This window comes from Symphalangus syndactylus, chromosome 1 (assembly GCF_028878055.3).
Source record: "Symphalangus syndactylus isolate Jambi chromosome 1, NHGRI_mSymSyn1-v2.1_pri, whole genome shotgun sequence".
Taxonomy (NCBI): domain Eukaryota; kingdom Metazoa; phylum Chordata; class Mammalia; order Primates; family Hylobatidae; genus Symphalangus; species Symphalangus syndactylus.
In genome coordinates, this window is record NC_072423.2 from 97,215,805 (window position 1) to 97,229,431 (window position 13,627).

A 13,627-nucleotide genomic window follows, 5' to 3' on the forward strand; every position below is an offset into this window, starting at 1 on the left:
GGGAAAATAAATGTCTGTTGTTTTAAGCCACCCAGTTTGCGGTCATTTGTTACAATAGCCACAAAAAAACCTCACCCACCCACCCAATCCACACTACATCTGGGGTCCCCAGCTCAACCTCCCCTCAGCCAGATCCCACAAATGTTTACAGCCCCTGGCACCACTGCAGCAGAGGGGACCTGAACGTCAGACCGTAGCCAGCCTACAGTCCTCACTGACTGAACAAAGTGTCTGACTTCTGCAATTTTTTTTTTTTTTTTTTTGAGACAGAGTCTTGCTCTGTTGCCAGGCTGGAGTGCAGTGGCACGATCTCTGCTCACTGCAAGCTCTGCCTCCTGGGTTAAAGTGATTCTTCTGCCTCATCCTACTGAATAGCTGGGACTATGGGCGCACGCCACCATGCCTGGCTAATTTTTGTATTTTTGATAGAGACGGGGTTTCACCATGTTGGCCACGATAGTCTCGATCTCCTGACCTCGTGATCTGCCTGTCTTGGCCTCCCAAAGTGCTGGGATTACAGGTGTGAGCCACCACACCCGGCCAACTTCACCAAATTTTAAATGACCGTGTGGATGCTGCTGGGACCCTCCCAGAAGGGGTGTGTGCAAGAGAGGGGCTCTAAAAATTGAGGTCTCTCAGGCTCCAGGGAAATTGCCAGCCTTTAGAGCTCGGCTTAGTTCACCCAGCCTTCCCCGGGGGGCCTCCGTTCTGGCCCTCTGGGTCCGTCTCTTGGCGCTGTGACCTGAGCTGGCTGTAGGACCCACTCTTGGCCCCCCCTAGACTGGACTGTCCCTTCCTCTGGCCAGGGAGTTGGGTCGGTGTTACAGGACCAGGTTAGGGTGCAGGAGTGGTGGCCCCAGTGGGACACCTGCAGTCCCGGGCACAGAACCCCTTCCCTTCCTCCAGGACCCCGGAACAGGGCTTCCCTGGCAGAGCTCGTCATCGGAATCTCCCGGGGGTTGTTCAAGGGGCCAGGCCCCATCCTGCTAAGTCAGGGGCAGGGAATGTGGCTCTGAAACCCCCCAGTGGGAGGCTGGGGGCAGCTGTCAGGGGCCCTGCTCACGGCTGGTTGTCAGACAGGGGACCCTCTCCATGTGGTCTGCCTGCTGGAGGATGGACCAGAGGCTAGAGGTGCCCAGGAGAATGTGCCACTGGGACCCTCCCTGGGATGGGCCCCAGAGACCCTCCCTTCACACAGTTGGACCTCAGGACAAGGGCACAAGCACCTCCTCTCCCAGAGCCGGCTGTGGGGTGAACCAGCCCTGAGCTGTAGCGGCTGCCTCATGGTGAGATGTGGGTTGCAGAGGCCAGGCACATCCCTGACGCCCAATGGGTTCAGCCAGGCAGGCTGAGCCACACCTCCAAGAGCATCAGCAGCTCCCACTGTCCGGCAGGTGAGCCAGTAAAGGCCGACACCACGGTTCTTCCTACTCCAGCCCTGACGGAGGGTCTGGGTTCACCTCCACTTGGCAGGAAGCACCCAGATATGTGCCAGGATCAAGCCAGGAGAGAAGGATCAGGTAGTTTTCAGGTTGTTCCCAAATCCTATAAACATGGCCAGAAGCACGTGACTCTGATAGCTACAGATACACCTTTGATTCTGTAACTAGAGAGAGACAGGCCAGAAGAGGAAACCTCAGGAGGTGATGTCTCCAGACATGCAGCAGGGGAAAGGCAGGAGGGGGAGGAAGAGACGGGAGAGAAAGAGGCATGGTGGGAGGGAAGGCAGCAGACTTGCCGGGAAAGTGGCATAAGTAACAATGAGGCAGAACTGGAGGAAGACAGAGAAGAGAGGCCCAGAGGAGCAGACAGGGATGCAGGACAGAGGGGAAGAACCCTTCACGGCCATGCATGGATCCAGAGCAGAGCTCAGAAAGCTACGGCCTGTGGGCTGAACTGGCCCGCTGCTTGTTTTCATAAATAAAGTTTTATCGGCACAGGGCCACACTTGTTCATTTCCGTGTTGTCTGTGGCTACTTTCATATAGAGTTGAGTGGTTGTGACAGAGGCCATGTGGCCAGCTCAGCCTACAATATTCACTGTCGGCCGGGCACGGTGGCTCACGCCTGATAATCCCAGCACTTTGGGAGGCTGAGGTAGGAGGATCACCTGAGGTCAGGAGTTTGAAACCAGCCTGGCCAACATGGTGAAACCCTGTCTCCACTAAAAATACAAAAATTAGCCAGGCGTAGTGGTGCTCGCTTGAAGTCCCAGCTACTCAGGAGGCTGAGGCAAGAGAACCCAGGAGGCAGAGGTTGCAGTGAGCCGAGATCATGCCACTGTACTCCAGGCTGGGCGACAGAATGAGACTCTGCAAACAAACAAACAAACAAAAATCACTGCCTGGCCCTTTCTGGAAAACGTTTGCTGACCTTTGGTTTACACCCATGTGGTCTTTGCTTCCAGGACTGTCCACTCTTTAGAGCTCATTGGGGAATCGAAGACTTTCCCCTTAGCTAGATCCAGGCCTGGGATGGGGAGGCGGCTGCCTGATGATCACACGCCTGCTGGCCCCAGGCAGCCTCGAGACCTCTTGGCACCCAGTCCCTTCTGTGTATAAATAACATCACAGCTCTGAGGCGAGCTCTTGCGCAGTCTCCTGTGAGCTGGCCTCCACACGGAAGGGTCATTCGCTAGAATGTTCTCCGCTCACGTTCTGAATTCTGACAAATATTCTCCAAATGTGATTTTCATCGCTTCAAGTGAGACCCAAATCTTGTTAGGTGAAGCCAAAGCGAATTCAAATATAAAACTCTATTTGCCTTTAACATTTTCAAATATTAAAGTTATCAACAGAAAGGCAAGTAAAGAAATAAAAGTGCAAATGCGATGGGGAGAGAATGGCCCACAGGCAGTGGGCGGCGAGGCCCCTCCTCAGCATCGTCTGTGTCTTGCCCGGCGCTGGAACTTGGCCCACAGGACATCACGTTTGCCGGCACTGCCTGCGAGGTTCTGGACACAATGCAAGAGTCTGGGCTCATAGCCAAAGGCAGGGGCTCATGGCTCAGCTACACGCACATCAAATAACAACAACAACATCTAACCGCAGAAACCCTGCTCCCTGGGGTTCATCTTTACCCTGTGTTCAGGGAAAACAGTCATCAGCCCGTGAGTTTCAAATGGCCCAAATTACCAATAATTTCAGCCTAAATTAGGCCATTATGAGCTCGCTGCCAGGGTTCCTTCTCTTTGATGAAAAGCAAGTACTGAGCGGTATCGTCCTCTCCGGGCAGATGGATGGGGCTGGGGGAGGACGGGGTCCCTGGGCTGAGCCCCCTCGCCTCTCTTTTTGGAGGGTAGGGGCTGGTGCTCGGCCGACTGTGACTTGGGCAGGGGCGGCAAGCTCTGACCTGCATCGGCCCTCAGGCCCCAGGTGGTGGCTCCAGGACTTCAGAGGACCAGGGCTCAGTGAGAAAGAGGCTCTGCGTGCCCTGACGGGTGGGCACTGCCCTTTTTGAGTTCCCTGGGGTGGGATTACCGACACACAGTGCCGGGCATCTGTGCGCTCAGGAGGGGCCTTGGAGGTGGAGGCAGAAGCACAGGGGCTGGGGAAGCTCGTAGTCGGGTGTTACAGACTGAATATGTGTCCTCCAAGTTCTTTTTTTCTTTTTTTGAGACAGGGTCTTGCTCTGTTGCCCAGGTGGGAGTGCAGTGGTGTAATCACAGCTCACTGCAGCCGTGACCTCCCAGGCTCAAGTGATCCTCCCACCTCAGCCTCCCGAGTGGCTGGGACCACAGGTGCACCACCATGCCCGGCTAATTTATCTTTATTTTTAGTAGAGATGAGGTCTTGCCATGTTGCCCAGACTAATCTTGAACTCCTAGACTCAAACAATACACCCACCTTGGCCTCCCAAAGTGCTGCGATGACAGGTGTGAGCCACCGCACCTGCTTCCCAAAACTCACGTCACAGCCCCGACCTCCAGTGTGATGAGAGATGGGGCCTTTTGGGAGGTGATCAGGAGGGTTAGATGGGTCAGGAGGGCAGGGCCTGGTCTGATGGGACTCGTGTCCTTATGAGGAGAGACTCCAGAGAGTGGTCTCTCCCTCTCCCTGCGACCCCTTGGGCTTCCCCAGAGGTCATGTGAGCACACAGCCAGATGGTAGCACCCACAAGCCAAGAGAAGAGGCCTCAGAACGAGCCTCACTAAGCCCACTCCCCGATTCTGACTTCCAGCCTCCAGAGGTGTGAGAAATAGACGTCTGTGGTTTAAATCCCCCCGGCTGAGGGAGTTTGGGATAGCAGCCGCCCGCTGGGGAAATGGAGGCCCTGGGACCTCTAGGCCAAAGGCCAGCACCTGGAAGAGCATCGCAGAGAGGGAACGGCATGAGGAAAGCTGCAGGGTGAGCAGAGGAAGGCAGGGCCAGAGAGAGTACCCTGTGGGATTTTGGGAGACCGTGAAGGCCAAGATAAAGGCTCTGACTTTATTTTGTTCTTTGGGCAGTAGGAAGCCACGGAAAGTCATTTTTTAGAGGGAAAGTGCAGAGGCAGACGGTGCTTTAAGGAATGGATTCCAGTGCAGCGTGGTTTGTTCTGTCACCTGCCTCTCAGGGCGCCATTTCCCCGTCTGCTAGTCAGGGTCCCGCACACACCGTAGGACTCAGCAGTTTCCCAACCGCAGCACCACTGACATTTGGGGCTGATTTTTGGCTGGACGGGCTGCCCTGTGTAGTGTAGGACATTTAGCAGCCTCCCTGGTCTCCACCCACTTGATGCAGGTAGCACTTGCCCCAGGTGTGACAACCAGTGTTGTCTCCAGACATGGTCACGTGCCCCAGGGACAGAACTCCCTGACTGAGAATCCCTGTGTTAGAGGATGAGAGCCAGGCCAGTGGACGTGCTTTCGAAGGCAAAGTGTCCCAGCCTAAAGGGATGCACAGACTCGGGCGGGGGCCCTGACCCTGCCAGGGCGGTGCTGGGATGCCTGTCCTTGGAGCTTCTCTCTGGGTCAAACACCTCCGGCCAAGCTCTCGCTCCAGATTTGCTCCAGGCAGGCGGGGGTTTGGTGGGGAGCCGAACCACTTTAGCTGAGTGCGACCAGCTGTATTGCTGAAACTGGGGCCGGGGTCATGGCTATGCCTTGGACCGTCCTGGATGGGGACAAGGCGCCACGGAAGAGTGAAATGAAGAGGGCTGTGGCAGAGACTGGTGTCCATGGAACACCCTTCATGTCCCTGACAGTTCAGAGCTGGACACAAATCAGCCCGAATTCTCCTTCCACCCCGGGGGTGGGGATGCTATGGGTCCCTGTTTGACAAGAGTAGTGGCTGCAGCTTTTGCTGGGTGGACGGGTGAGAGGGCTCTGTGGCCATTGCAGAGCCTACGGCACATGAAGCATCTGAGTGACCGGGGCCACTGTCATCCGAGGGACACCCTGAGACCCCACTTGGGTCATCTGTGCCCCCAGGTGGCACAGCGGCAGCCCCGTCCCAGCTGTGGAGACCAATCACAAGCCCTGGGGGGTGGGCAACACGGTGACTGCCTTCTGCTCCTGATTCCAATATTTACCCCCACCCCACCACGGACCCACCTGGGAAAATCCGGGGTTCGTTGGCGAGCTGCCCCCTTGCATCTGTTGGCTGGGAGGGGAGCTGGGAGTCTGGGCTGCTAGGGGAGGTTTCTACCACCCCAGTGCCCCAGCTTGCACAAGGACCAAGAGCTGCCCAGGGACGCTCAGGGTTGAGCTGGGGCCATGGGGGCTGTTCTGGCTCCCGGAAGCCTCGGCTCTTCCCACACCTCGTGTCCTGGGCCGGAGTGCTCAGGGTTTGCTCTCTGTAAATCACCCAAGTCTGTAACAAGAGAAGCAGCCCTGTGGTCCACTGGGCTTTGCTTCTGATTGTGGGAGGTGATTTTCTCTGTAAAGGAAAGAACTTACCCGTAAGAAACAGAAGGTGGAGGGAAGTCTCTCCTCACTTCATCATCTTTTCTGGGGATTGACTTTTTGGTTTTGTTTTATGAAAAGTTCATTTGTGATCTATTATTTAATTAGGAAACGCGCCAAGCATGGTGATGCTTTTTTAAAAGGGCAGAGATAACCTAATAAGTCAAATTCAATTTGGGAAACTGGAGTCTGTAAGTTTTCCAGAGTAATTGACCTGCCTATGGGCTGAGATCCAGAGGGAGGTGGGGATGGAGGGAGATGTGTGTCGTGATCCAGGCCCAGGGAGGTGGGGAGGCTGCGGGGGAGCAGGACACCCAGCAGGTGCCCCCAAGCCAATGCAGGAACAGGAGAGACAGTGTCCCTGACAGTGTCACCACCCAGTGGATTTATTTTTTCTTGCCCACTACCCAGACGAAGCTGATTGATCAAGATTGGGGAATTGCAATGGAGAAAGTGTTTAATACATGTAGGGCTGGCTAAATGAGAGACCGAGGTTTTAGTATTCTTCCAATCAACCTCCCTGAAAATTCAAAGGATAGGTTTTTTTCAAGGACAGTTTGGCAAGCAGGGGGCTAGGGAGTGGGTGCTGCTGATTGGTTGGGGCTGCAATCCCAGGAGTGTGGACAACAGTTCTCGTGTGCTGAGCCTGCTTCTTGGTGGGGAGCACAGGACCGTTTGAGTCAGGAGTCTCTGGTCCAATGAAGTCATCTTGTCATCAGAAATGTAAGCCTCAAAAGACATCTCAGAACACCAGTCTTAGGTTCTACAATGATGATGTTATGTACAGGCGTAACTGGGGAAGTTGCAAATCGTGTAACCTCCTGAACAATGGCTGGGAATCCTGTAACTCTGCCTACATCTTAGCAGAACTCAGGCCCCTTTCATAATCCTAACCTTGTGGCCTTTTATTAATTGTATAAAGATGGTTGAATTTGGGGGAAGGGCTATTATCATTTAAACCATAAACTCAATTTCTCCCGGAGTTAGCTTTGAATGACCAAGGGCAGTTTGGAGGTTAAAGACAAGATGGGCTTGGTTATGTCAGATCTCTTTCACTGTCATCATTTTCTCACTTTATAATTTTTGCAAATGCAGTTTAAATGGGCAGCAAGGCCACCACCTGGGGAGAAGAAAAGAGTTACCCTCACCCCAAGTCCCTGCACAGATTGCCCTCTGACCTGCACCCCCCAGAGTCAACCCCCTCCTCAGGGCCTCAGCCCTGATTTCCTTGACATGAGGCTGGCAGGGCCAAGGATAGGAAGGTTGTTTGCACCAGCCAGAAGCAGAGGGAATTTGGTGACCCAAGGGTCGGGTCACACCCGGAGCTACCCAGGCAGATGCGCATGCACACACACTATGAAGGCACTGCAGCACACACCCTGTGTACACATGTGACACCAGGTTCTGCACTCCCACACTCATGCACACACTCAGACACCTGCATGAATTATGTGCACACTCACACCATCAAACATGCTACACTCATGCTCACACACACCCACACACTTACTCATGCATATACACCTCTGTGTTCTCACACGTGCATTCCCACAGGACCACGGCAGGGGGCACGACCTGTGGGAGCACCTGGGGAGCCATGAGCAGCTGGGACCCTGGGCCGGTCTAGGGAAGGGCCTGGGAAGGACTCGGGTGGGTGATGAGGGAAGGGCAGCCCTGCACCCCTGGGGGCCCTGAGGGGATACTGGGCTATGGGGTGCCAAGCCCTTCTCCAGTGAGGGCGTCCCAGGTGTATGGTGGGTGTGGGGAGGGTCTGGTGCAGGGTCAGGAGAACCATGTTCCCTTAAAAGTGGGGATGTGAGGAGCCCTGGTGGATGGGGCCTCCTGCCCCCCATCATGTCTGGCATGAACCCTCGAACCCTTGCTCTGGCCTAACTGGACTTTCCCGGGTCCTGGAATGGCCTGTGGAAATAAAGGAAGACCACCCCGTGAGACCATACGGTGGCATTCAGAGCCTGGTCAAAGGCAGGCAGAGGACGTGGAGGCCTTACAAGGGAGGCAGGAAGGCCCCAGCGTGCCATGGGGGGCTGTTGGCCTGAAGGGCGCTTCCTGGGGCCGGCGTCCCAAGTGATTGAGCAGCAGAGCAGATTTGGCTTCCTCGGTGGAAACCGGGACAAAAATGAGGGAAGCTGGCAGCTGTCATGGCTTGGGGTTATCCCTGCGGGGGAGGCTGGAGTTATCCCTGTGGGGGAGGCTGGGGGTTATCCCTGGAAAGGAAGTTGGGGGTTACCCCTTGGAGGAAGCTGGGGGTGGGCTATTCCTCAGGGGGGAGGCTGGGGGTTGTCCCTCCAGGCTTACAATGTTTGTCTCAGTCTAAAATGACTTGTGATCTGAACAGATGTCTTGCGCCTGCCTCGTTTTTCAATTGTGTAGTGACGCTATTGAGACTTCAGACACTACGTATTCACTCAGAACCATGGAAACTGTTCCTCTCCTTGTCCGCCTGGATGGTTCTGGATATGGAACTTTGGTTGTGGAAGGATCCATCCTGGGACCTCACGGAGAGCAGGGAAGGAGCTGATCTGGGAGGGAAGGAGCCAGACCCAGAGTCCCACGCCCCCCATCCAAGGCCTGATTTGAACTCTGGCCCAGGCTGGTCATTGGAGCCGGGCCTCAGTTTCCCCACCTGAAGTACAAGGCACAGGCAGCCTCCCAGGCCTCTTCAACCTAGGCCAGGCTAGAAGTTGGAGCAGGTGTGACCCCCACCAGGGAGCTGCAGCACCCACGTCTGTGAAACGTCTGACGTGGGTTCTGGGAACGTCTTATCTGAATGAGCAGAGCTGTTCCCAGATGGAGCTGATATCTCTGGAGACGCCACTTTCTTTGGCAGCCCAGCCTGCCTGGAGTTATAACAATGACTCAAAGCAGTTGGGTGAAGAGCCTGGGTCCACCTGGGCACAGAGTGGATGAGCAGGGTTTGCGGAAACCCTGGTCCCGTGGGAGACGGAACCCAGGGGCTGAGGAGGGAAGGGAGGGAAGGCAGGGAAGGGGAGTGAGGCGGCCCAGGGGTGTTCACTGCAGCCCAGGGATGCCCATGCTTGAGGTCATGTCTCCAGAGCTCCACTGACCTGGGTTCAAATCCTCGTTCTGCCCCTTTCTTCCTGGGTTACCTTAAGTTACTTAACTTCCCTGAGCCTCTGTTTCTTCATTATTGAGGAGGTTAATGATTTCAGCTCTGAGTGGCTTAGGAATTTGTGGCTGATATGAAAAAAATTGACTTGAGGTGGGAGAGGAGCAGTGGCTCACTCCTGTAATCCCAGTATTTTGGGAGGCTGAGGTGGGCAGATCATGTGAGCTCAGGAGTTCAAGACCAGCTTGGCCAACATGGTGAAACCCCGTCTCTACTAAAAATACGAAAATTAGCTGGGTGTGGTGGTGTGTGCCTGTAATCCCAGCTACTCGGGAAGCTGAGGCAGGAGACTCGCTTGAACCTGGGAGGGTGGAGGTTGCAGTGAGCCAAGATTGTGCTACTGCATGCCAGCCTGGGCTACAGATTGAGACTCCGTCTCCAAAAAACAAAAGGAAAAAGAAAAAGAAATTGACTTGCAGTAACGAGTTGAAAAGGAGGACTTCTCCCAGGTGCATTTCTGGAACCTCAAGGACAGGAAGGCAGCCAGGCCTCGGGAGCCCTGGAACCCGGGACGGAAGCGTGCCTGCACCTGCTCAGTCCCGGGCTCTACTTTCTGCCCTGTGGCTGTATTTCCTCTCTCTCCGCCCAGCCACCTGGAGGCCAGGAAGTGACATCTGGCAGGAGGCTTCCCTTCTTCAGACTGGGCTCCCCCAAGAGAACTCTTTCTTAGTCCCAGTCCCAAATTCTGAAGGGAGAGTTCTTGACTGACTCTAGTTGGAGTCAGGTGCCCGGCCTGGTCACTCCTATGATGGTGGGTTGGGTTGCGGATGGGGGACATCATGGTCCAGAAAGGCTGCCAGGCACTGGCCCGTGCAAGTGAGGAGAGGTGGTTATGGGAGTGACTGTGAGCTCACGGATGGCGCACACAGCTGATTCGAGTGAGGACTGGAGCCCAGGTCTTTTGAACTCCTGCCCTGGGTTGGGTTCCCTTCAGTGGCATCTTGGACATGGGCTTTGGTTTAAGTGGTTTACGAGGGTGCCCACTAGGGACAGTCCTGAAGTGGAGGAAGCTGGCAGGACAGAAGCAGCAAGACCAGCCTCAGCCTGCTCCCCTGTGAAGCTCTGGTGTATGACTGGCCCCATAGGGTTGTCCCATCTTGAGGAAGGAAGTTGAGCTTTTCATTCAGCCATTGATCAGGTCCACAGACAGAAGCTCCAGGCCTCACTGAGCCAGGCAGCTCCCACGGGCTGAAGGCAGGTCTGCAGAAAGCGTGCTTCGGTGAGCCATGGGCACCAGACACAGCTGGGGACTGGGTGCACAGAGCCATAAGGGGGACCCCGGCAGGGTGCATGGGCGTCCACAGAAATCCTGGGCGCTGCAGACCAGCTAACGGGTGGGTGATGGACAAGGGTCCAGGTGCTGGTCAGCGACACGGGCTGGCAACGCACATGGGGCAGCCCCCAACCACAAAGCGGGAGGAGACGAGGGAAGAGGGGTCCTGGGCTTGGCATGGGTTTGGGGAGCACTCCCTCCTCTGTGGATGTCTGCCTGTGTCCCCCCAACTCAACACAGTCCCCCCACAGAGGAACCCTTGAGGGGAAACACCGTCTAACTACCCCAAGAAAATAAAGAGCCAGACACCGTGCTGTGGACTTGCCGGGAACAATTCCATATTCAGATCCACTATTAACGTGAAGCTAAGTGAGAGAAGTGTTGGCTGGGATTTTCAAATCTAAATGATAATACTCACTTATGAACCTTTCCATCACAATGACCCAGAAATAAGACGTGAAGAAGTTAGGATAATGCCATCTAAAGGGTCACGCCGCCCTCATGATTCTCTCGACAGGCATGAATTTATATAATAATGAAAAAGCATTTTCACCATTAAGCAGTCCCACAGCCTGCCAAGGCCATTGCGGATGACGGTCGCATTACTCACTCGCGTCGCCACCCAACCGGCTGGGGCATCGCCACGCTTCCCATTCTGCTGGGAATGCATAGAATTAAGATGCTAGGTTTCAAAATTATAAAAACATTTTTCCATATTAATTTTTTGGGGGAATTTGCTAAGAATCACATGACTTCAAGGATAATTATTCCCTCCAGTCATTTTATTCACTTGATAAAAAAGTGGGAAAACACAGATAATAGAATATTTACTGTTTTATACAGTTCTTTTTTTTTTTATTTTTTGAGATGAAGTCTCACTCTGTCACCCAGGCTGGAGTGCAGTGGTGCCATCTTGGCTCACTGCAACCTCCGCCTCCTGGGTTCAAGCGATCCTCCTGCCTCAGACTCCCAAGTAGCTGGGATTACAGGTGCCCTCCACCATGCCTGGCTGATTTTTTTTTTTTTTTTTTTTTTTTTTCATTTTTAGCAGAGACAGAGTTTTACTATGTTGGCCAGGCTGGTCTTGAACTCCTGACCTCAGGTGATCCGCCTGCCTCGGGCTCCCAAAGTGCTGGGATTACAGGCGTGAGCCACCGCGCCCGGCCCAGATCTGCCCTTTTGTGTCTGGCTTATTTCAGCAAGCCTAATGAACGTTCTCACGTTTACTCCACGTTGTGTCAGAATCTCTTTTTGCTGTTAAGGCTGAGCCCTCCTCCACTGTGTGCATAGACCACCGTTTGCTTACACTTCCTTTCTGGACATGTGAGTGCTTCTACCTTCTGGGTCCTGTGAACAATGCTGCTATGAACATGGGGTGCATCGTGCCTCTAGACTGAGAAGTTAGGCGTTCCCTGCCATCCTCCAAGGCTGGATTCCTTACAAAGGGTGGGGGTGGCACTGAGGCTCATTTCCTGCCGGGGGAGAGCTCCAGCTAACAGGAGGAGGCAGGAGAACTGATGGAGTTAGGAAGTTCCCCACTAATTTCAAGAGTCCTCAAAATGTTCATACTCTTTGGTGAATAATTCCACCATCAGGCATTTATACAGAGGGAATTAGAGATGTGGCTCAGGGCACTTGTCACAAATGTGGGTGATGCTAGGAACACTAGTTAATAGGCAAAATAAAGAAAAAACACTTTCTCTGCACAACCAAGTTGGGGTGTGAGTCCAGTGTGCTCCCCAGGACACCTGTAAGCACACATGTGTATGCGCATCAGAACAGACACGGGTATACTGGAGCCCCCCTCTGTAAACTGCCTAAAAGGCATTAGCTCCAAATGACCATCACAGAGGAGAGGAATCATCAGGGGAGACGAGGGATGCGGAGGAGATGAGGGGCATGGGGGAGACGAGGGGTGAGGGGGAGACGAGGGGTGAGGGGGAGACGAGGGGTGAGGGGGAGACGAGGGGTGCGGGGGAGACGAGGGGTGAGGGGGAGATGAGGGGTGCGGGAGAGACGAGGGGTGTGGGGGAGATGAGGGGTGCGGGGGAGACGAGGGTGTGGGGGGACAAGGGTGTGGGGGAGACGAGGGGTGCGGGGGAGATGAGGGGTGTGGGGGAGACGAGGGTGTGGGGGAGATGAGGGTACAGTGGAGATGAGGGTGAGGAGGAGATGAGGGTGAGGAGGAGATGAGGGGTACAGCAGAGATGAGGGGCGCTGGGGAGATGAAAGGTACAGTGGAGATGAGGGGTACAGTGGAGATTAGGGGTGCAGGAGAGATGAAGGGTACAGTGGAGATGAGGGGTACTGTGGAGATGAGGGGTACAGTGGAGATGAGGGGTACAGTGGAGATTAGGGGTGCAGGAGAGATGAGGGGTACAGCAGAGATGGGGGTGCTGGGGAGATGAGAGGTACAGTGGAGATTAGGGGTGCAGGTGAGATGGGGGTACAGTGGAGGTGAGGGGTACAGTGGAGATGGGGGTGCAGGAGAGATGAGGAATGTGGGGGAGATGAGGGATCCCCACCCTCAGCGCTGGCCTGTCTTCGCCTATATTCGTGCTCCTCCATCTGCCCACCCCAGGGTCCACCCACAGCTGGGGTCACAGCTTAGCCGTCTGGGCTGAACTTTCCACATCAGGCTCCACGAGGCTCCACTCCCTCCAGCACCCCACTGGGCACCCAGAGCCCCAAGGTCAGAGCTGTCTTGGATCCAGCTCCCCACCTGCCCTCACCCTCAAAGTCACCTACAATTCACCGTGGGGGCTGGGTGAGACTGGAGGCCCTGCCCCTGCCCTCTCCACTTGGACCCACTTTGTCAACTGAAAAGTTTCTCCAAAAAAACTGCACACTGGCAATATGTTTTGCTATGGGCCAAAAGACTTCCCACATCTGGAGTCTGAATCAACACACATACATCCTCTGGGACTGGGAAAGCAGCCCCTGTCTCCGTGCAAGTCCCCCTGCCAGCATGATCCCCAGACTACCTCGCCAGCGCAACATGTGCCTGGGCCTCATGCTGAACTGCACCACCTGCTACCCCGCTTCCCCGCCCTGCACCCCTCACCCCCAGCCGTGCCTCGAGGCCTCTGGGCCACCGAGGACTTGGATTCAGAAAGAAAACGGCAGATGAAAGTCCTGTAATGGACCCCATCGTGCCTCATGGCGAGGCGCAGAAAGAAAAATCAAACCCAAAAGCGACCAAAGGAGTCAAATGATTGTATTTCAGACACAGGGCAAAGAAGTCAGCCTTAATGCCACTCCAGGCAAACCATGCAAACTGGCAAAGTGGGTCAGCCCTTTGGACTTCTGAGAACTGAAAAGCT